Here is a 23,583-nt window from a genome sequence, read left to right on the forward strand (position 1 = left end):
TCCTAGGGAATAACTGGTGAGGTTTCCTACCATCTTTGAGGCATTGGTTTATTGCATTCCTTTCCTCTCACTCCTTTTATAAAATAGAACACCCTGAAAAATAAATTTTTAAAAAGTTGTCCAATTATAATTGTATTTGTATGAAGAAAAAACATTAGTGCTGTAGTGAAAGCTGTAGTATATACTTTGGGAGTTATATGAGATTCCCTTCTCAAAAAGTGGTAAAAATCAGCTCTCCCATTGTCTTCAGTCTGAAATCAATACCATTCAGCTTGAGTTCTCATTTTCAATGACAGCCAGATTGAGCCTTGACTGCCAATGTATTCTTAATATTAGGAGGATCTGATGCTTAAAAGGAGCCATGAATACGCTTAAAAGGAAAAATGTGAGGCCATTTTCATCTTGTGCACATTGCAATATTCAGATTTCTTTATGTGAAGTGCTGCTTGGTAATTATAGAGCATATGCATGCATATTCAATGCTTACGTGTTAATAAAAGGCAACAACATATGCTGTCAGTGAACTGACATGATTTGCATTGCAATGATGAAGCCAGAGAAGAGTAGAAGCCACAGCTGCTAGTTATAAAAGCAACAGAAGGAGAGGTATGCTTAACAGAAACTATTGAGCAAAGGGTCTGGAGCTGAGAACAGGAGCTCTGCGTGATTTGTTTAGCCTCTAAACACAAAGCAAAGATAACATCCTACTACACGCATAAGACAGTGAATGTAATGGTACCATTATTTGGCTGCTCACACTGGGACAGATTGTGATCCTCTCATCATGGAATGGTAACATATCCCCAAAGGAGCCCCACTATAATGAATGGAAAAGTGCTAACCGGCACACAGTATCTACTATAAGGTGATTTCTTAAGCAGTCCTGGGCACCTTTGCAGTGGCTGTCCCAATGACAAATGCAATAATGTTGTAAGACAGAATGAAACATGTTACTAACATAACTGACAGGCCACAGCTGGCCCTTTTATGAGCTATGTATGATGGCCTGAGATGGAGTGTTCACCTCACTGAAAACCTGACCAGGTTCATGTGGGCCAGAAAGAGGTCAATTAACCATATGCTGCAGGGGTGTCATGTGTGTATGGGGAGTGGGGAGGGTTGATAAGACAAAACTGCAGAGTAAGCCTAAATGGGGGAGGAGCTGGGACCGATCTACAAAACCAAGAAGTGACAGGAGGTGGCAGGGGCTGGAGGGAAGGGACCCACAATCTTTTTCTAGAGGGAACGGGAGTTGGCCAGGGACAGGGAAGAAGTCCAATGGCAATGGGAGACTAAGCCCTGGGCTCTTTTCCTGGACTACAGAGTCTGGCAGGTAGCCAAGGGGGGTGAGGTAGCCATGAGGAGCAGAGGTTTATCTGGAAATAAACCCAGTGACAGAACAGGAGATTGGCAGGTGGGGTAGAAGGGAGCTCTGGAAAAATGCAACAGGCTTTGAGACCAAGCAGACGTGGAATATGAATCATAGGGTCCCTAGGGTCCCAGAAATGGCAGTGTGTGGCAGTATCACGTGATCCTTCTGGGGGCGGGGGAAATGCAGTGGTGAAAGGAGCAGAATGTGGAGCCACTGGGCTCCCCCAGACAAACAGCCCCTCTATTTTGGCTGTACTGCCCCCAGGCCTTTGACGCAGCTGCATCTCCTGGGGTCTACACAGCCCTGCTCTGGGCTGATGGTGGCACAGCTGTGCCAGAGGAGCTGCTGGCATGGGACCAGCACTGCAGTTCTGGAGAGCCCTGCATCTCAGAAGTCTGCATCCAGGGAGGCAAGAGGACAGAATCCTTCCTGCCCGTGGCAGACCATAAGGAAGGTGTCATGTGAGTAAGTCACATGACCTCTTTAGCTGGTGCCCTCCTTTGTTTCTCTCCCGAGTTGCCTTTGGTACTTTGCCCTTCCAGCTACTGGGAAGTGGCACTGGGCATAGAAATGGAATGGAAGACTGTCTGAGGCAGCATCCAGACAGCTTGTTCAGTGGGACTTTGATACCCTGGAAGGCAAAGAGGGGGGCACTATATCATGACCAGGCCAGGAGACTGAGTAAGGAAGAAGCCACATCTACACTAGCCCCCTCCTTTCGGAAGGGGCATGGTAATGAGGGATTTGGGCAGCTGCTAATGAGGCACTGCCATGAATATACGGTGCCTCATTAGCATAATGGCAGCCGCATGCGATTCGAAAGTGCTGCTTTTGAAATGCATGCCGCCGGTGTAGATCAAGACCACCTGATTTCAAAAGCCCCTTCTTCCCATCTGGTTTTGCATATTCATGGCAGTGCCTTATTAGCATCTGCCAAAATCCCTCATTACCAAGCCCCTTCTGAAAGGAGGGGGCGAATGTAGACACGGCCTATGAGCTGCAAATAGACTGACCAAAGCACAGGCTCCACCTCACCTGATGCCCTCACAAACATCTCAGACCCTGTCCACTAAGTGGCAATGATGTGAATTTACTTATATTCCTCCCAACCTGATCATCTAATTAGCAGCATATCCCTTAGCAGCCTTCTCCAGAGAAAGCTACGGAGTCTGAGGATATGTCTACATGGCAGTTAAGCTCACAGCACACACTCCCAGAGCCTGGGTCAACTGACTTGATCTTACAAAGCTTGGCCTGTGGGGTTAAAAACTGCCATGTAGATGTTTGGGTTTGGGCTTGAGCCGGGACTCTGACCTTCTGACTCATGGGGTAGCAGAAGCTGGGCCTCTACCTGAACCCAACTGATTACGTTGCAATTTTGTAGCCTTGAGGGTCTGAGGCAGCTGACCCAGGGCAGCTGGACCATGCTGAGAGTCTTATCACGGCATACGTGTACCTAAAGAGATCAGACTGCTGACTCAGCAGTTAGCTCCTAGCATCCTGTCACAGGGCAAAGGGTACATTCCCAGACCAAGTCAGAAGCAGATGTGCCAGCTGTGACTGTTGCCCTTTCCAGTGTCCTTGGCTAAAATGAAATTCTGCAGCCTTATGGCTCCCCATATTAAAAATATTGTGTAAACATGCAGCAAATGTTGCAGAACTCTACTGTTCTAGTGCAGAGAGTGGAACATGTTGCTTTTTTCTTCATTGAACACAAAAATAAAAAAATGGGACAAGGAAGGGGGAAAATCCTAGATGATAAAACGGGGAAAGACTTTATTAGCTCATCTTCTCCTGGAATGTATCAGTTTACGTTAGAGACCAAATACGTTATTATTGTTTTTATTATTGCTTTTATTTTGTTTTGCAAGAGAATGAATGAAAGATGACATCTGCTCCCACCCCCTCAAAGCACAGTAGCAATCCAAGAACTTTGCCACTCCTAGAATGAGAGTGAATTTAAGAGGGGGATTTCTCTTCTACTGTCTTGCATAAAGCACAGCAGAACTGGTTGGAGGTGTGGGGGCTGGGTGGGAGGTAGTATGTAGGAACGGGGTGTGGGTGCAGGGGCTGGGTGGGAGGTAGGTGCAGTAGACTACTGGGGTTGAGGTTTCATTATCTGAGTATGAGGTAGCCTGTGGCAGGGGCAGGGCACTGAGGTTTTAACTGGCAATATCTCCTTGCAGGGAGTGGGAACAGGTTGCTTCACAGGACCATGTGTTTGCAAGTGAATTAAACCAGTACATTTATGCATTATTGTAACCAAGAACTCATGTGAGATCTGTTCTCTCTGGAGCCTTTTATAAACCTTGTATTTCAGCACTGTGTGCTCACACAGGGGAAAAAGAAAGAAGTAGAGAATCTATTAATTCATTTTCCCATTAGAACAAATTTGCTCTGTTTATAACTAGAAGTCTGGGGCTGAAACTAGGGGGCAAACGGAAGGTACTGTTAAACTGAATTTTTCATGTTGGTGAGAAAAACCAAACCAAAACAAAATCAATCAAAGTTTCACTTGAGTTGAAAGAAACATGTCTCACACTAATCTCAAATGTCATTGCCAAAATGTTGACCTTTCAGAAATTTTTGCTTTTTTTTCCCAGTTAGAGTAACTAAGCTTAGCCTGAATGTTGGTAGGTTGAATTAACTCCATTGTCACATTTCATCAGCCCATGAATTTTCTGTAAACACCATCAAATCAAAATAGGTTTAATTTCAATCAAAACAGTTTTCCTTCTGCTTTTCCCAGTGTTTGTCTCACCTAAATACAGAGGAGGAATTTATTTAGAGTTCAGCATAACTCATCTTAAATGCCTTCTGTGTGATTGTGACTTTGAGTGACTTCTTGGAGCATGCAAATAATAGAGATGGGGTCTGAGTTGTGTACAGTACACTCATCTCCCCCGATAATTACACTCAACGACTGCAACAGTAAGAATTGAAAGAAAAAAAAATTATTTCCCCTTGTGAAAGAAGGAGACATTCTGCTGGGTAGTTTCAGTATTGAAGAGGGCACTATGGCTAACTGTAACAGAAATACTGTGTGAATTTAATTCAAACATTATCTTTTTGGAAAAAAAACCCACAATATATTAACAATATCAGCAACAATGCTAGAATTACAATCCACAAGGCTATGCATATAGCTCCTCAATTTGAAACTATTAGTTGAGACACATGCATCTTCCTGCTTCCTAGTGGTTCCCTCTCAAGCTATGTCTACACTTCAGAGTGCTTTTCAAAGGCAATTATCTGGAAGATATCCTCCAGAAGACCATCTTTTGAAACAGCGCATCCACACACAAGCGGATTGTCCTTTAGATCCACTCTTTTGAAAGACCATCCCATTCTTTCAAAATAGAATGTCCGCACAGCCCCAGACACCCTTTGAAAAGAAAGGGCCAGGAAATGCTGTGGATGGGGTTGCATGGCTACCAATCCTTTTGGGGCCACAACCAGCCACTGCCTTAAATGCCCCTTCCCAACACACTTGCCCTGCACAGCTGAAGTCTGCAGATCTGCCACAAGCCTGGCAGAAACAGTGCATGGACCAGACAGCTTTTGCACAGCCCAGAGGACCCACACCAGCAACTAGCACTGGCCATCATGAATGCTATGGTTGCCCTGCTGGCCACAGTGGTTGCGGCTGCCCTCAATCTCCTCCTGGGGTCAAGGCCCCCTGCCAAAGCCATGGAACTCCTCCACCCAGGACTCCTCTGGGTGCCCTGACAACTCTGGAGCCACCCCAGTAGCTCTAACTGGTGGGAGTGACTGGTGATTTTGGAGTGGAACGACATCAGGTGGCTGCAGATCTTTGGAACGAGGAAGCAGACCTTCCTGGAGCTTTGCCAGTGGCTTGCCCCTGCCTTCAGACACAAGGACATCACGATGTGGCCTGCCCTCCCCCAGGAAAAGAAGGTTGCTTAGCCACATGGAAGCTGGCCACCGTGGACAGCTACTGCTCTGTTGGGCACTAGTTTGGGGTAGGCAAGGCCACCCCGGGGCAGTCCTCATGGAGGTAAGGCACACTCAGGTCATATACCCACTGGGAAAGGGCACAGGGGGCTCCCGGGAAAGGGGAACCATTGGAGACTGGGGGCTGGGAGGGGGCATGAAGGCAGGGGCCAGGCACATCCCCCTCATGCCCTCACAAGTGCACATGCTCTCCATCCCACACAGGTTGTCTGGGCCATCAACACCATGCTCCCGCAGAAACTTGTCCATGTGGGAGACTTGGACACAGCTGTCTCTGGCTTCGCAGTGCTCAGGTTCCTGAACTGTTTTGGCACCCTGGACAGGACCCATATCCCACTCCACACCCCAGAACACAGTGCAGGCTGCAATATTAACAGAAAGGGCTACCACACTGTGGTGCTACAGGCCCTAGTGGATAGAAGGGGCCAGTTCATTGTGGGCTGGGTGGGCCACATGTGCAATGCCCCTGTGTTCAGAGACTCTGACCTCTGCCAGCACATGGAGGTGAGGACCTTCATTGCCCAGCAGGAGCTCCCACTTGCGGATGTCACCATGCCTCTGTGCATGGTGACAGATGCTGCCTATCCCCTCCAGCCCTGGCTCATGCAGCCCTATGCTGGCCACCCTGATCCCATCCAGGAGGTCTTCAATGACTGGCTCAACCACATCCGCAATGCGGTTCAGCGGGCCTTCAGGTGCTTAAAGGGACAGTTCCACTGCCTTCTGGCACATCTCGAGGTGGGACTATGGAACGTCCCCCAAGTGGTGGGTGCTTGTTGTGCCCTCCACAATCATCAAGGGCGAGCTGTTCCACCCGGGGTGGACAGCCAATCTGGCCCCGGATACAAACAGCTGGCCACTGCTCCTAGCAGCCAGGCCCACCTGGACGAGGTCTGAATCTGCGAGGCTCTCCGCAAGCACTGTGCTCAGGAGCCCCACTAAACACACACACCCGGAAGTCCTCCCCCGCCCGCACACTCATCTCCATCATTGGTCCCCTGCAGTCACCCTTCACCATCCTGCCCCATGCACATGGCATAAAAAGATGGGGAACAAGACTGGGCTGGCAACTATGTGCAAAGGGGAATGGAGACATGCTATGTACACTGGGGGTGAGAGTGGCGGGGGGGAATCTCAGCTGGGAGGGAGCTCCCAGAGGATGGCAGTCATGTCCCTCAGGGTCCTCATCAGTTCCCTCCCAGGCCATCTGCCACCAGGCCAGGTCCTCCTCCTCCTCCAGCTGGAGGCGCTCCTCGGCTGCCTCTGCCTGGCGTCGGACGGTGGCAGCGTGGAGGGAGTCATCTGTGGATTGCCTCTGGGCCCTCCTAGCAAAGGTCCACTCTGGTGCTGGGAGGGGGGTGTCCGGTCCCTGTTGTTCGCCTCTGGTGGTCTGCCCAGCAATACCGAGGGGGCGGGACTCTCCCAGCCCTCTGATGGTGCATCTGTGTTGATGAAAAGGGAGAGATGGACAGCACATCAGTCCTGCACCAGTGTCTCAGGGGTCACCCCGCCACCCTCTGTGGGCAGCAGACCCCCACTCCCTGTGGGCAGCAGCCACCCACCCCCAATCGAAAGGCAAGGCGGCCATGGGGGATCACAGGCAATGATGGGGTCCCCACCCCCAAAGAACCAGCCTCATGTGAGGTCCAGCCCTGCCCACCCTTTCCCCACGAGAGTGGCTTGTGGTGCTATCCATGGGACTGCATGCTGAGTGTTCCCAGTGGCTGTTATGGCATGCTGGGAGCCGCGGCCAGCTGAGCTGTGTCTGGCCCAGTTCCACTGGGTGTTGGGGTGGCCCTCTGGTGGTTGTGGTGCCCCATGCAGTGAGCCAGGGTGAGCAGCCCACTGGATGCTTACCAAAGGGTCCCTCACCGAGATCCAGTGATGCCCGGCTTGCTGTTGCCCAGATAGATGATGACGAGGGGAGGTCAATGACCGGGTCCCCCTCTTTGTTCGACCACCCCATTGTGCAGGGTGGTACTGCCTGCGGGTCCAGTCTCCTCCATGTCCCTGCGCTGCAGCTCATCCGTTATGGTGTCCAGGATGACTTGCCGGGGGAGCTGTCCCTGGACCCCAGGAGGCTTTGGAGCTCCCATAGAAGGGGCAGGATCTGGGCACTGACTGAGTGGCCGGCAGAGTCATGGGCCTGGGCATAGCCCTGCCACAACTCCTTGATCTTACTCCTCACTTGGTCAGAGGTGTGGGCAGAGTGTCTGAAGATGGCCAGCCTGGTGGCAAGCTGGGAGAAGGCGGCCACATTGTGGCCCTTGTCCCCCCCACCCCCTCCTTGCTGAGGACCTTCTCATTGTGCCAGAGGCCCACGAGGTCCCTGAGCTCTGGCTCCATGAATAAGGGGCCCATTTTTTTTGGAGCCTGTGCAGGTCCCCGCAAGTCATACAAGGGCTCTGAGGGGGGCCAGGGGCTTCTGAGGTGTCTGGCTGGTTTCTGGGCCCGTGTGGCTTCAACGGCAGCCAGACGCAGGGAACACAGAGCCCCACTGCCACTGGCCAGGGTGTCTCTGTGCGCCAGCAGGCCGGTGCCACGGAGGACTCCTCCTTTCAAAGAGCAGCCTCTGGAGCATCAACACACATTTCCTTTTGAAAGACTCTTTCAAAAGGGGCTGCTCTTCCTGCCAAGGACCGGAGGAGTGCTTTTGAAAGCAGCACCCCATTCTTTCAATTTCCTTTCAAAAGGGTGCATTTTATGTGTAGACACCCCACAAGCTCTTTCAAAAATACCCTCTTTGTGATTTTCCCTTCGAAAGACCATGCTAATGTACATGCAGCTTCGGTGCTTTTCTCTTGAAAAGCTATTTCAAAACAACTATTTCAAAATATCTTACTTTGAAATGCCACAGCTACCCACAAAATGTATTTCGAAATAGCACCCGGATACTTTGAACTAGCATTTCTGGACATTTAGCGATATTTCAAAAGTCTGCCATTGGGCACCCTTGTGGCTTATTTTGAAATAGGTGCTGGTAAGACCAGGTATAGCGCTATTTCAAAGTAGCTATTTTGAAATAATAGTGAATAGCTACTTTCAAATAGGCATTATTCTTCCAGCAATGAAGTTTACCGATTTTGAAATAGCACACCCACTGTTTCATATTTATTTTGAAATAGCATGTGCTTAGTATCGACACTAGCAAAGTTATTTCGAAACAATGGCTGTTATTTCCACATAACTCTGTAGTGTAGGCAAAGCCCTACTGATCTTTCTTGAACTCCTAGTCTGATATTAGTCTTTCCATGTCAGACTTTCAGCATTGTGCCCTAAATTTGTTGCATGCAGCTTACATCCTTCAGAATCTGGATATCACTTGACAATCATTCTGTAAAAAGGGATTTCTTTCTTCAGAGGTTGGAGGTTCAGACACAACGAGGCTTGTGAAAAGCAGTGCCATTCTGACTCCAAAACATAGATCCATTATCTCCTATTATTCTGCCTAGCAGATTTACAATTTTCTTTGTTTCCTTATTCCAGATTTGCCACAGAAAAATTTTGAGTCTAAGGAAGACTAAATCTGTTCACATATCTAATTAGTGTTTTAGTGGTTTGCTTGAGACTGCAGGAATCCACACATTATTCTGCATGCCTTTGGCCATAATTAAATTAAGAAACAAATGAAGATGGGGTTTGGTCTATTACTCACTTCTAAAAAAAAGTTTGGCATCTAAAAGACACCTAGATTTTAAGGTCTAAACCTGTTTTTGTTGATGTAAAAGGTTAAGGTTTTTAGGGCAGGGTCCTGGTCTTACATGTTGTGTAAACATCATATATGCTAATGGTTTTATACAAATAATATCATGGCACATCACCGGTGTTGCTGCTGCATATAGTCTTCTGAGTTTTTTCTTGTCATGTGAGCGAGTGTTAGTCCTTGGAAGACATTGTGAGCAGTTCCTACAGGTGACAGGGTGGCCTAATGGCTAGGCCCCCTGCCAAGGCGTGGGGTGTGGGTCTTCAGCCCCACACGAGAGTCTACTGGATAGGTTTGGGGCATGGCCCCAAGAACCTACCTGCCCCTCCAGCGGGGGCTCCCACCCACCTCCCTGGGAGGGGCTCCCCCCTTTGTGCCTGGAGGAGGGTCCTGAGGCTATAGCTGGCTTCCGCCCTCTTATACTCTTCCAGGCTTGACACTGGCTGCAGGTGAACCCAGGTGGGGCTGATTGGGCCAACAGGCCCTGTTTAACCCCTGCCCTGCCTGGCCTTCCTCTGACACTCGTACACATGCTGTGTAGTTGTTAGGTTTCTGAACTTAAAAACAGAGCATATCAGGCATGGGAGAATTTTATGACAAACACTGAATTATGGTTCAAGAGATTCCTGCAAGATGTTTTGAAGGAGTCCAGGAAGGCACTTTGTATTCAAAAAGGTACACAAACAGTTGTTCCAAATATAACAGGCAACAGAAAAAGTAGCAGAGCAGAGAATGGCACAGGAGATGAAGGGAGCAGTAGGAGAGGGACTGGAAGAAATATAATGAGCAAGAGGGCGAGTAGGAGGAAGAGAAAGCTGAGATGTAGGTGGGTGACAGAGTATGGTGTGAAAGGCCGTTAAGGTGATGCCAAATGAGAGGCAGAAAATCGTGAGTCAAACATTGAATCATAAGAAGTTTATGATCACAAAGGGTGCCCCAGCTACTTTTAAACTTATACCAAGAGTTCTGCAAAGTAAAACTACCTGTCCTAAACACACTATATCAATATTCATCATTGTGGGTTAAGCAATATGCAGTGAGTCATTTAGCTGATGAGTATGTGTGTGACTGAACAGTTATGAAAGTTCAGAATGTAGTGATGGGAAAAGAGCATGAATCAGCATAAAGGAGAACACTGCAACAAAGAATACAAACATGGACACTTTGAGGAGTATCACCCTGGAGCAGGAGGAATTAGCGTGGGTCACAGGGAGGCCTGGTCTACACTAGGGAATAAAGTCGATCCCAGATATGCAACTCTAGCTATGCCATTAGCGTAGCTTTAATTGACATATCAGGATTGACTTTGCTCCCTAGTGTAGATTGGGGACCTTCAGGCTCAAGCTGACATCCCTTAGTCCATGCGATAGCGTGGAGTATGAGGGTTGACAGCTGAGCCCAATGAGATTGATTTTGCTGCGTCTTCACATGTGCGGCAAAAATCAGACTCTGGCAGATTGATCACACCGCGTTGAAGTGTATAAACATAACCTTAGTGTCAGAGAACCCATTTTCTAGGCTCTCAGCAGTGGTGTATGGGAAGAGATCAGAGGGTGTCAGCCACCAAGCTCAGGACAGCGCCCAGGATTGTCAGCCAGCAAAGGCTTAGTCCTGGGCTTCAGGACTGTGCTTGGGCCTTGCTAGGTCCACACCCTCATTCAGGGCAGGGAACAAACAAGCAACAGTTCAGGGTAGAGTCACTAGGCCCAGGCCCATGAGATGTAACTTTATAGTTTATGTCAGTCTAAAATTAAGCTCCCAGATTTCAACCTGAACATCCAAAAAAACTTGAATTTCAGAAATCCTAAGCATCCCCAAAGCCCAGTTATCCAGCATTTTGAAATCCAGGCACCTAACCATGGATTTGAGAGTGTACATTTGGGTTCCTACCAGAACTGTAATTAGGCATTTTAGCACCAGGGGACAGCAAGCATATTTGCTCCGCCTACTGTTTTTTCTATCATTCTTCTGTCCCTATAGCTTTGCAGTCTAGGAGGTTGCCCTGATCCCACCCCCTCCTCTCCAGTTAGAGTCCTCGTTCCCATTTTTAAAAGTCATAGGCTAGATCAGCATTTCCCAAAGTGTGGTCCGCAGCCCAGTACCATTTCTTGGAAAAAATACCAGTCCTTAGAAAATATACAAATTATTGTGCACGATCATATTTCATATTTTCCCACATGATTAAGGTAATAATAAGTTAGGCACTTAAATATTTGCTATCAAGAGTTATATCATGTACTATTATTGTGAATAAACAGTGAAAATTTATTCATTTTTCATTCATTGTTTTTATATATGCGTTTATATTTTTGGGCTGTTAAAAAAGGTAATGAGAAAAACAGGTTCCAACTGTATAAAGTCTGGTAAACCCTGGGCAAGATCATGCATTTTAATTTCAGTATACATAAGCTCAGTTAATGTCTACAGGCCTTTTACGTATAGGAAACCTTTCCATGGACTCATTACAGTTTCATCACGGATCTTGTCATTTCTACTGTCATCCCCATTTTCTATCTTCATTGCACACTGGCCTGCTCTTGGGTCCCCTCTCTAGCCATGCTTTGTCCAAGAGCCTTCTCCATACAGCTCCTGACACCCAGAACACTTCTCAGTTCTCAAATTCTATTCAGGCAAGGAAGAAAAGATGTGATTTTCTTACCTAAATGCTATAGCCTGTGCTATGTAGGTCAGATTAGATGAGAATAATAGTCTCTTCTAACCTCATAAAAAAAACACCTCTGACTCTCAATTCCTCATTCTCTCTGCTATTATTTATCTCTAAGGCCATGGCTACATTTCATGCAACTGTACCACTTTAAGCTGGCTATCCAGCTGTGCTACTGCAAGCTCATTAGTGTAACTGCTCTAAATCAAGAGGAGAGTGCTCTCCTATTGACTTAATCAACCTCCACTGAGCAACACAGGCTATGACAGTAGAAGATCTGCTGATGTAGCACTGTCCACATCTACACTTAGACTGGTGTAACATGTCATTTGGAGGTGGGGGGCTTAGTCACAATGCTGAGCAACATTAAGTTCTAGTGCCCTAAGTGGCTGTGGTTTCCTTTTTCATTTAATGAAGTGTACATAATGGCTAGAATTGGCTTTGATGGGGGTCTGCAGTTTGAGGGGATGGTTGGGGGGTCCACCCTAGCAAAAAGGTTGGGAACCACTGCACTAGTCCTTTACAGAACAGTGTGGACATTATGCCTGAAGTAAGCCTAGTGCAGTAAAGGATTCTGTCTTGCCCTGGACATCAGTGACAGACAGTTCCTTAAAGGAGTAGTACACTCCACCAGCATTTTACCTAGCCAGTGATAGGAAGAGTTTGAGACCACAAATGAAGTATAAGATTGGTACTATGCAGTTTCAGTTTTCAGACATCTTATAAACTTTACAATAACACTAATCTACAAGTATGCGTGGTATTTATGATTATTATTATTGAGGTTGAGATAGTTCATTCTGAATCATGCTGTCTTGTTTGCATTTCTCAGTTTTCCTCTGAGAAGACTTCCCAGACAGGGTCGTGAGTCACTCCAGGATTTTATTCCATACACATCTTTGCTTACAAGACCCCTCTTCAAAACTCCACAGCCATGGAGGATGCAGCAATAATTAGAGAGTGCCTCCAATTACAGACTTTTGGGTACTGAAATTCATTTTCCTTGACCATAAACAGTCTGTGGCAGCCTCTTGATCCATTACTTGACAATGTGAAGTGTCACCCAAGAGCAACAGCTCTCCTGGCGGCACAAGTGGCAGCAGCTGTTGCATTAGCCTTGTTGAGTGACACAGCTCTTTTGCAATATGCTAGAAACTAAAAATGTCTTAGTTCTTCTACCCTGGTGGATTTTCCACAGTGCATGAGTCTAGGTCCTCTCTAAGATACCTAATCATGCACAGCTGAGGCCAAATTATGACTGCCCATCACAGACACTAGAGGGTAAAAGATTTTGCCTCCACAAACTAAAACACAAATGCCTGCTGCCTTTGATGCTTAAGGAAGTGAACCTTATCCATCTCTTAAATTAGTATTGGTTGTTTTGTTAATATCTTGCAATCAAGCTGTGGCTCAACCTCATGAAAGTTGTTTGTACTGGTGTTATTGGTCCAACAATTAAAATCAAGAGAGCACTAAAAGAGGTTAAGAGAGCCTACTGCAGTTTCCACTACATTTATTGTGAAGCTGCATATAGTGAGGTTAATCCTAGATAAATACCAAGTAGATTAACTGAGAAAGAAAGAATACTGAAGTACAGATTTGAAAACTGGCAACATGGTAGAACAACATACAGTTTCAATTAACTGTTAAAAGGTCCCTTGTCAGGAAATTTTTTTTGCAAACTTGTTGAAATCTTTTACAAACAAACATTGGCTTGAAATACTAAGCACCTGTATGGCAGTTGATGTCAATGTTTGACAAAGGTTATTCTTCCAGTAGCTACAGAATGCACTTGTGTTGTTTCAAAACGATTGTACACAACCTAGGAGAATATATGCAAAAAGCCTCTGTCAGGTAAGTCATGGTGTTCACTCCCTTTCTCTTATTCCTGTACTGATTGCTATTTCTCCTAAAGAAAATGCAATATACTAAAATGTCAATGGTTTCCTCTACAGAAGAGATTTGTTTGCACATAGGTCCTACTACCTCAGATTTGAGCCATCTCCACCCCCCATCTGCCATGGTACTAAAACAAAGAACACACACTGAAATTATTCTATGCACATTCTGGTCATTTTAAAAACAGAGTCATGTCAAAAACCTACAGGTTTCAGGTGCAACACACTAATGTTGGTAAGTATAAGGCTGGGTGTTGGTTAAAGCAAGATACTGGGAAGCAGAAGGCTGAGTCCAATGTCCACCTTGCAAAACATTCACTTTGGACCAGCTTCTGCAACCTTCACTCACATCCAATAGCACTCATCCACATGAATGGATTTAAGTACTTAATCAAGTCAATAGGATTATGTACTTGAGTAAATGCTTCTCAAGTTGAGTAACAGTTACAGAACCTGGCCTGGCAAGATTTAAATTACTCGTCTTTTCCTTTCTGTGGTTCAATGGTCCCTTATATAACATTGGCAGACTGGTAATGCAGTCCTCATATGGGTGTTCTAATGCTCAGTACCCTGGAAAATGTCACACTATCCGGACTGTTGGGCAGTTCTGTGGCCCGCAGTTTTCTAATGTGGGGTGGGTTTTTACACTGCTTTGCTATGAGAAAAAGTCCTCCTGACTCACAACCAGCCTTAGCAACATAACCATGAAGAAGAGATGTACACAGCTGTTCTTACACTAACAAAATCATCCAAAGCACAGGACTTGCTGGCGATGGGGAACACCAATTACCCAGACATCTGTTGGGAAAACACAGCAGAGCACAAATTATGGAACACCTTATTGGAATTCATTGGAGATAATTTTGAGTTCAGAAGGTGAAGAAAGCTCCTGGGAGGAGACTGTTGTTCTACATGTGCTTTTGACAAACAGGGGCCTACCTCCCAACTCTGTCCCCCTTGCCACAGCTGGGAGTGGGGCAGACTCCCTGCCAGCTCATTGAGGCTGGGAAGCTGCTTTCAACTGCCTCCTGATACAAACAGGGTCCTGTGGGGTCACCAATTTCCCCCTGCCCCCATGGCTCTAAAGAAGAGCCACAGTGAGGAGAAACTGATGAAATTTCATGGCAAACTTGGACAATTCTCACGGCACACTTTGAAACCATTGTTCTAAGGAATGGAAAGAGGCAAAACAGCACAATAAAATGGATTTCCAGAAGGCAGACTTTAGCAAATGCAGGACATTGGTAAGTAAGATCCCATAGGAAGCAAGTCGAAGGAAAAAACAGTTCAAGAGAGTTGGTGGGTTTTCAGAGATAAAGGATATCAGAGCAAACTATCCCACTACATAAGACAGAGGAGAAGTAAGGCAAGAGAGCACCTTGTCTTAACCAGGAGATCTTCAATAATCTGAAAATCAAGAGTCCTACAAAAAGGAGAACTTAGGTCAAATTACAAAGGATGAATATAGACACCACAACTATGTATGGACAAAATTAAAGAGATCAAGTCAGTCACAACAGGTGACAATGGCCCACATCCATCATCTATGTTGCAGAAAGCTAGTGTGTCTGACTCAACAAGACAGGGTATGGGACCCTGAGCTGGCAGGGAAAACGGTTTCAGTTGGGGCTCAGCACATTGGGTAACAGTACATGAAGGGACCTATACTCATAACTTTTTTTTGTTTTGTTTCACTTTTAACCAAAAAAGTTTAGCAGCAACTAAATGTCTAACACTGAAAGTCAGTGAAAATGAGATAGAATCAGAGGCTAAAACAGGGAAGGAACAAGTTAAAGTTCTTCAAGTCACCAGGGCCTGATAAAATATACCTAAACTACTTAAGGAGCAAGCTGAGCAGATACCTGTGACATTAGTTATTATCTTCAAAAAGTCATGGAGTACAGCAGAGATTTCAGAGTACTGCAAAATGGCAAATATATTGCCTGTTTATAGAAAAACAAATAAGAACAACCTGGAGAAATACAGACCAGTTAGCTTAATTTAAGTATCTAGATAAATAACTGAGCAAATAATTAAGCAGTCAATTTGCAGACAGATGATGAAGTAATAAATAACAATCAGCATGGATTTGTCAAGAACTAATTGTGTCAGGACACCCTAACAGTTTGCTTTAATAGGGTAACAAGCCTTACGCATAGGAAGCAGCAGTAGACTTAGCATACCCTGCTTTTAATAAGGCTTTTGATACTGTCCTGCATGGCCTTCTTAGAAACAAACCAAGTAAATACATTAAATACAGCTGGAGTTACTATAAAGTGGGTTTGCAAAATTGTTCTCAGAGAGATTAGTTACCCCTCGTTCAGTCATTCTGGAAGGGCATAGCTAATGATGTCCCACAGAAATAATTGCAGTTCAGTTGCTCCATTAATGATTTGATCATGATAGAGAGAGTGTACTTATAATCTTTATGGACAATACCAAGCGGTGAGGGTTTGCAAGCACTTTGGAGGATAGGTTGAAGCTTCAAAAGGATTTGGATAAACTGGAGAAATGGTCCAAAATAAATAGGATGACATTAAATGAGGATAAATTCCCAAGATTTAAACTCTCCTGCCAGGTCACAGCAGCCTCATCAAAATCCCCATCATGCCTCAGTGGCCCAGTCAATAGCAAGAGTCAATCCTCAATAGGCTTAGTCTCTATATCCCAGTCAGGCCCCCACAGCCTAGTCCTAGTACCAGGCCCAACAGCCTAGTCCCTAGTAGCAATCATGCCTTGCAGCCTAAACTGGCCCCAGTGGCCTCACTGACCATGGCAGGTTGGTGCTACCCCTTCCTTGGGGTCACAGAGGTGGCAGTAGGGGAGCCTGGACCCTCCTTCTCCACCAGGGCCCAGTCAGTGGTGAGTGTACTCCCCAACAACCAGTCCAGCAGGAAATCTGTCTGCAACACACCAAGCTCCCAGGTAGCATCCTGGCTCCATACCTTGGGCTACTTCCTACCCTTCCATCTGTGGTAAACTGCTCTGGTTGCTCCTCCTCAGCATCTGGCTGCTGTTACTGCTGCTGCTGCTCCCCCTCTGGTGGTGGTGGCGGCGGCGGCGGCGGCGGCGGCTGCTGCTGCTGCTTCAGGCAGCTGGCACATAGAGTCTATAGAAGGAGCACCTGCTCCCTGGATGGCCAGCCCCAACTGACTGGACTCCTTGGCCTTTATATTTGAGCTGCAGTTGGAGCATGCCTAGCAGGGCTATGAGGGAGGGGCCTTTTCCACCCAGCAAGCCTGGCCTCCACTCACCTGGCCAGTGGGGGATGGGTACACACCATCACACAAGAAGTAATTCTTCTGCTCTATTCTGTGCTGATTAGGCCTCACATGGAGTACCGTGTTCCATTCTGGGTGTTACACTACACACTAGGCACCCTTCAGTCTGCGTAGACTATGGATCGCGCCCTTCGTAACTCCATTTAAGATCGTCCTTTGCAGTTTTGACTGTGACTGTGGAGGCCCACCCGAGAGTGACAGTCCTTGCTACATCTGCTGCATATGTAGTGGGTGTCTGGCAGGGCCTTGCTGTCCTTTCTATGGGCTTGCTTCTCTTCTGCCAGCTGTCTGATCTTTATCTCGCCCTTCTGAAGGCCCCTGTGGAGTTCCTGCTGCCAGCTGCTGCAGTCGTCTGCCAGCTCTTCTCAACTATCTGAGTCGATGTCTACCTCCTTGAGGTCCCTCTTACAGACGTCTTTGTAGCACTACTGGGGGCATCTGGGAGGTCTTTTGCCAGAGGCTAGCTCGCCGTACAGGATGTCTTTTGGGATCCCTCCGTCATTCATCCTGTGGATGTGGCCAAGCCAGCAGAGCCGCTGCTGCCTGAGGAGGGTATGCATGGTTGGAATTCCAGCTTGCTCAAGGACAGCGTTGTTGGGCACTCTGTCCTTCCATGATATCCCAAGAATGCACCTGAGGCAGTGCAAGTGGAAGACATTCAGCCTATTTTCCTGGCAGGCATACAAGGCCCAAGACTCACTGCCACAGAGGAGGGTGCTGAGGATGCAAGCTCTGTAGACTTGCATTTTGGTGTGAGTGTACAGCTTATTGTTGTTCCACACTCTCTTGCTAAGTCTGAACAGAGTTGTGGCCGCTTTTCCAATCTTCCTGTTTAGCTCAGACTCCAGCGACAGGGTGTTGGTGGTGGTGGACCCGAGGTAAGTAAACTCGTGGATAACCTCTAGCATGTAATTGTCAATGCTGACTGATGGAGGTTCAGCAACATCCTGACCAAGTACGTTTGTCTTCTCTACACTGACGATAAGCCTGAAGTCCTTGCATGCTTTGAAGAACTGATCCAGCAGTTTTTGAAGCTGGTCTTCTGTGTGTGTCACTACAGCAGCATCGTCTGCGAACAGCACGTCTCTGATGAGCACTTCCCGCACCTTAGACTTAGCCTTCAGCCTTGCAAGATTAAACAGTTTCCTGTCAGATCTTGTGTGCAAAGAGATGCCCTCTGTTGGGGACCCAAAGGCTGCTTCAGGAGGAGTGCGAAGAAGATCCCGAACAATGTCGGAGCAAGGACACATCCTTGTTTGATGCCACTCCTGATGCTGAAGGCATCTGATGATGTGCCATCATATTGGATGGTTCCTCTTGTGTCTTCATGGAAAGACTGGATCATCTTGAGTAGCTGTGGTGGACAGCCTGTCTCGTGGAGCACTTTAAACAGTCCATCCCTACTGACTGAGTTGAAAGCCTTGGTCAGGTCGATGAGGGCACATAGAGTGGCTTCCTTTGCTCCCTGCATTTCTCCTGCAGCTCCCTCAGGGAGAAGATCATGTCAATGGTAGATCTCTTGGCACAGAATTTGCACTGGGATTCAGGATACACCCTCTCAGCGAGCTTCTGGAGTCTGCCGAAGACAACACGAGCGAACAATTTACCAGTGATACTTAGGAGGGAGATTCCACGGTAATTGTTGCAGTCACTCTGTCTCCATTGTTCTTATACAAGGTTACAATGCTGGCATCCTGCATATCCTGTGGAACCTCACCCTCTCTCCAGCACAGGCACAGCAGCTCATGTAGAAGTTCCAGGAGTGTGTCCAAGGCACACTTGATTACCTCTGGTGGTATACCATCCTGGCCTGGGGCCTTTCCTACTGCAGTGCTGTCAGTAGCTTTCTTCAATTTGACCACAGTTGGTTCCTGGTCCAGTTCGTCCATGACTGACTGGAGCTCGACGGCGTCGAGGGCTGTATCAACCACAGTGTTCTCGCATGAGTACAGCTCAGAGTAGTGCTCGACCCATCGCTCCATCTGTTTGGCTTTGTCAGTGATGACTTTACCAGATTTGGATTTCAGAGGTGCCATCTTATTCTGGATGGGTCCCATTGCCTTCTTTATGCCCTCGTACATTCCCCTGAGATTACCAGAGTCAGCACAGGTCTGGATACTGCTGCATAGCTTAAGCCAGTAGTTGTTGGCACAGCGCCTGCCTGCCTGCTGTACTATTCTTCTGGCTGCTCTGAGTGCTTGCTGGGTACTCTGACTCGGTGAGCGTTTATACTCCAGAAGTGCAGCGCGCTTCTTTTCGATGACTGAAATCATCTCACTGGAGTTAGCTTTGAACCAGTCGTTTGTGTTTCCAGCTCTTCTTCCAAACACTGACAAGGCCGTATTGTAGATTGTGTCCCTCAGATGCTGCCATCTGGATGTCGCATCAGCACCCCCAGGGCTGCCGCACAGATTCTCCTTAAGGGTCTCTCTGAACATTTCAGCTTTTTCTGAGTTTGCCGTCTTTCTGGCATCAATGCAGGGCCTTCCAGTTGGTTTAGAATGGTGCAGCTTCTTGTGTCTCAGCTTGAGCTTGGAGCAGACTAGCAAATGATCTGTATCACAGTCGGCACTATGGTAGCTGTGTGTCAGGAAGACGTTTCTGAGGTTGTCACATCTGGTGATGACCAAGTGCCAGTGTTTTGAGTGTGGGTGTCTCCATGACACTCTGTGCTATGGCTTGGTTTGGAAAAATGTGTTTGTGATGCACAGATTGTGGTACATGCAAAGTTTGAGGTGACGCTGTCCATTGTCATTCATTTTTCCCACACCGAAGTGACCTAGGCAAAAGGGCCATGAGTCACGATTGGCTCCAACTCTTGCACTGAAGTCACCCAAAAGGTACAATTGTTCATAAGCAGGTATTTGCACTATGGTGGCACTGAGCTCATCATAGAACTTGTCCTTTGCTTCTGGTGTGGCGTTCTGGGTTGGAGCGTAAGCGCTGACCAGGTGGATGGGACTGGCGCAGGTTTGAAGTTTGACCTGAAGGAGTCTTTCTCATCCGCCTGTGACTAGTTCCACCATTTGCAGAAGGGTGTTTCTGATGGCAAAGCTGACACTGTGCTCCCTGGGTTCCTCTCGGGCTTTGCCCTGCCAGAAAAAGGTATAGTCCTTTTCCTTTAGGGATCCCGAAGCTGCGAGTCACGTCTCCTGCAAAGTGGCAATGTCGGCTTGGAGCCTCTTCAGTTCCTCGTTGATGACAGTGGTCTTTCAGGTGTCGCTGACATCCTGGAGAGCTTCAGTCAAACCGGTCAACATGGTCTCTACATTCCAACAAGCAAGCTTGAAACTTTGATGATTTCCTTTTCTTAATAATTTTCTTGTTGGTTTGTCTGGTGCTCATTTCAGTCACTTGTCAGGTTTGGGAACCTTAAACCTCATACACTCAGTGAGGCAACTGAACTGTGGCAAGACAGTACCCTGCTGGCTGGGAGCTGCCCAGCTTAAGGCGGGCGGTGACTGTCCAATGAGATGTGATGATCTCTCCCACCGTCGGAAGCAATCCCTGGCGCTCATTTTCTATGCCAGTCGAGCAAGAGCTTATAACCGGTATCTGTTGCCTCCCATGTTGGTTCAACGCTGTTAAGTGATGCTGGAGTATCTCTCCAGGCGTGAGCCTGGGCAATTCTTATGGAGACCCTGGGCTGCCCAGACACCAGCCCCCACACCTCGGCTTTACTGATATAGTCCAAAGGAAAGGATAACCTCTACGTTTGGTACCAGCTCAGCTGCAGGAGTTGCCAGCACAGTGCCAGAAGTTGACACAGAAACGCCATAGGACTCCCCTCCGGATTTTCTCTCAGGGTTTACTCCCTTAGCCTTACTCCTTCCCAGGATAACCCACAAGGCGGTGGGGCGTCTTCCTCCGCCTTCACAGGAGTTGCCGATTTGCAGAACCACACCTCCTGGTCTGCCGTTGAGACTGTAGACTGCCTGCATCTCTCTGGCTATCCCAAAGACAGCACCTGTCAGGAAGCAGTCAAACTCCTCAAACAGCTCTCGGATGTTGGTCTTGAATTTCAGGTCCAAGTCCAGCTGGATTATCCGCATGATCTCTGTGGGCATGATGCGGTGTATGGCCACTGACAGGAAGAAGATGGAGTCACTGTAGTAGGCCCCCAACCCGCACTGAAGAGTTTCTGCATGGCCACAACCACTGGGAACAGCTGTTGCATCAGCTCGTCCACATCATGGAACGTCCCCACTGAAATCAATATGCAGATGTTTTAAACCAATCAAAAGGACGTGCTTCTTCACTCTGTGCATGATCAATCTATGCAACTCACTGTCAGGAGACGTGGTAAAGGCCAAAATCAGAACTGGGTTACTGAAAGAATAAGCTCAGCTCACAGAAGACAGGTCCAACGGTGATCTTGGCTAAGAAGGTCAAAGACACAACCCCAAGCTTTGGGTGGCCCTAAACTTCTGACAGCTGGAAGCTGGGATTGGCCAACAGGGACAGATGGTTTGATATTTGCCCTGTGCTGTTCATTCCTTCTGAAGCACCTGGCACCAGCCAAATATGATGGGGGCTAATTTAGCTATAACTAATCAGGAAAGAGATCTTGGAGTTATCATGGATTGTTCCTTGAAAACATCCACGCAGTGTGCAGAGGCTACAAGCTCCTAGCTTCCATGCTGCACACATGACATGCTCCCTCATTTACAGTCAAGCCCTTAGGTACAATTGCATCTGCTCTGATCCGACTGACGGAGACCAAAAGCTACAAGATCTCTACCAAACATTCATAAACCTGAATTACCGACCTGGCAGGAGAAGGGTGTTACATTCTGGTGTTACATTTCAGGAAAGATGTGGACAAATTGGAGAAAGTCCAGAGAAGAGCAACAAAACTAATTAAATATCTAGAAAATATGACCTACAAGGGAGAATTTGAAAAAAATGTGGTTTACTTAGTCTGTAGGACAGAAGACTGAGAGGGGACATGGTAATGGTTTTCAAATACATAAAAGGTTGTTACAAGAAGGAGGGAGAAAAATTGTTCTCCCTAACCTCTGAGGATCGGATAAAAAGCAGTGGACTTACACTGAAATTTCTTAACTTAGCTGGATAGTCAAACACTGAAATAAATTACATAGGTAGATTGTGGAATCTCTATCACTGGAGGTATTTTAGAACAGCTTAGACAAACACCTAGCAGGGATGGTCAAGTTAATGTTCAGTTCTGCCATGAGTACAGTGGACCTTTTTCCTAGTTCACTGATGACTCTCTTGTTTTTCGAATACTGTTGATCTTGTGAGCAGAGATGAAGGGAAAGAGGTGATTTGGAGCCTCTGTTCCTCATGTTTATCTTTTTTCTCTTTGAAAACCACAGGGTTCAGGTGACAAGATGTACATTTTTCACTTGGGCCCTTCTTCCTGCCAGGTGATAGTGCATTTGTGCTGGAGGAGGTGTTGTCTAGTCTTTTGTCTCTGGGGAATTAGCTTGATGCTGTTTCCCCATATCTGGATTTTGTCTTATACAGAAGTCAAATATAGTCTACCAGGACAATTATGTTCAGCAGATTATGAGTTTTCAAATGACACTCACAAAATATACTTTGTACAGGGTGTATTATAAAGTCATAAACAGGGCCAACATAAGAGTACAGACTATCACATTAAGCTCTTGGATATACTCCATTAGAAGACACACAGTAGCTGTGTCTACACGTGCATGCTACTTCGAAGTAGCGGCACTAACTTCGAAATAGCGCCCGTCGCGGCTACACACGTCGGGCGCTGTTTCGAAGTTAACTTCGACGTTAGGCGGTGAGACGTCGAAGTCACTAACCTCATGAGGGGATCGGAATAGCGCCCTACTTCGACGTTCAACGTCGAAGTAGGGACCGTGTAGACGATCCGCGTCCCACAACGTCGAAATTGCTGGGTCCTCCATGGCGGCCATCAGCTGGGGGGTTGAGAGATGCTCTCTCTCTAGCCCCTGCGGGGCTCTATGGTCACCGTGGGCAGCAGCACTTAGCCCAGGGCTTCTGGCTGCTGCTGCGGCAGCTGGGGATCCATGCTGCAGGCACAGGGTCTGCAACCAGTTGTCGGCTCTGTGTATCTTGTGTTGTTTAGTGCAACTGTGTCTGGGAGGGGCCCTTTAAGGGAGCAGCTTGCTGTTGAGTCTGCCCTGTGACCTTGTCTGCAGCTGTGCCTGGCACCCTTATTTCGATGTGTACTACTTTGGCATGTAGACGTACCCTCGCAGCGCCTACTTCGATGTGGTGCCGCGCAACGTCGAAGTTGAACATCGACGTTGCCAGCCCTGGAGGACGTGTAGATGTTATTCATCGAAACAGCCTATTTCGATGTTGCTACATCAAAATAAGCTATTTCGATGTTGGCTTCACGTGTAGACGTAGCCAGTATCTCTCATTATTAGAAAGACAATACTCTTCTATCCAGAATGTCTCCTCGCTATTAAGAGGTTTAACTGATGACTGGATTTGGCAAGTCTACACTTCATTGTGGAACAGACTATAAAAGTATGCATAGCAGTGCCCACAAAGTGCTGTGCTGTTACTGTTCTGTGTGGACAACAAGGGTAGGAGTGAAAAAGTTCCTAATTTGTATTAATGTTGTTCTCTTCCAGGACTATATAGTGAACCTTTTAGCTTGCACCTGCAGCATCCACATTGGCAAGTAACAGCACACACTTAAGGCACAAGAGCTGTTCAGA

Source organism: Carettochelys insculpta, chromosome 5 (assembly GCF_033958435.1).
Source record: "Carettochelys insculpta isolate YL-2023 chromosome 5, ASM3395843v1, whole genome shotgun sequence".
Classification (NCBI taxonomy): domain Eukaryota; kingdom Metazoa; phylum Chordata; order Testudines; family Carettochelyidae; genus Carettochelys; species Carettochelys insculpta.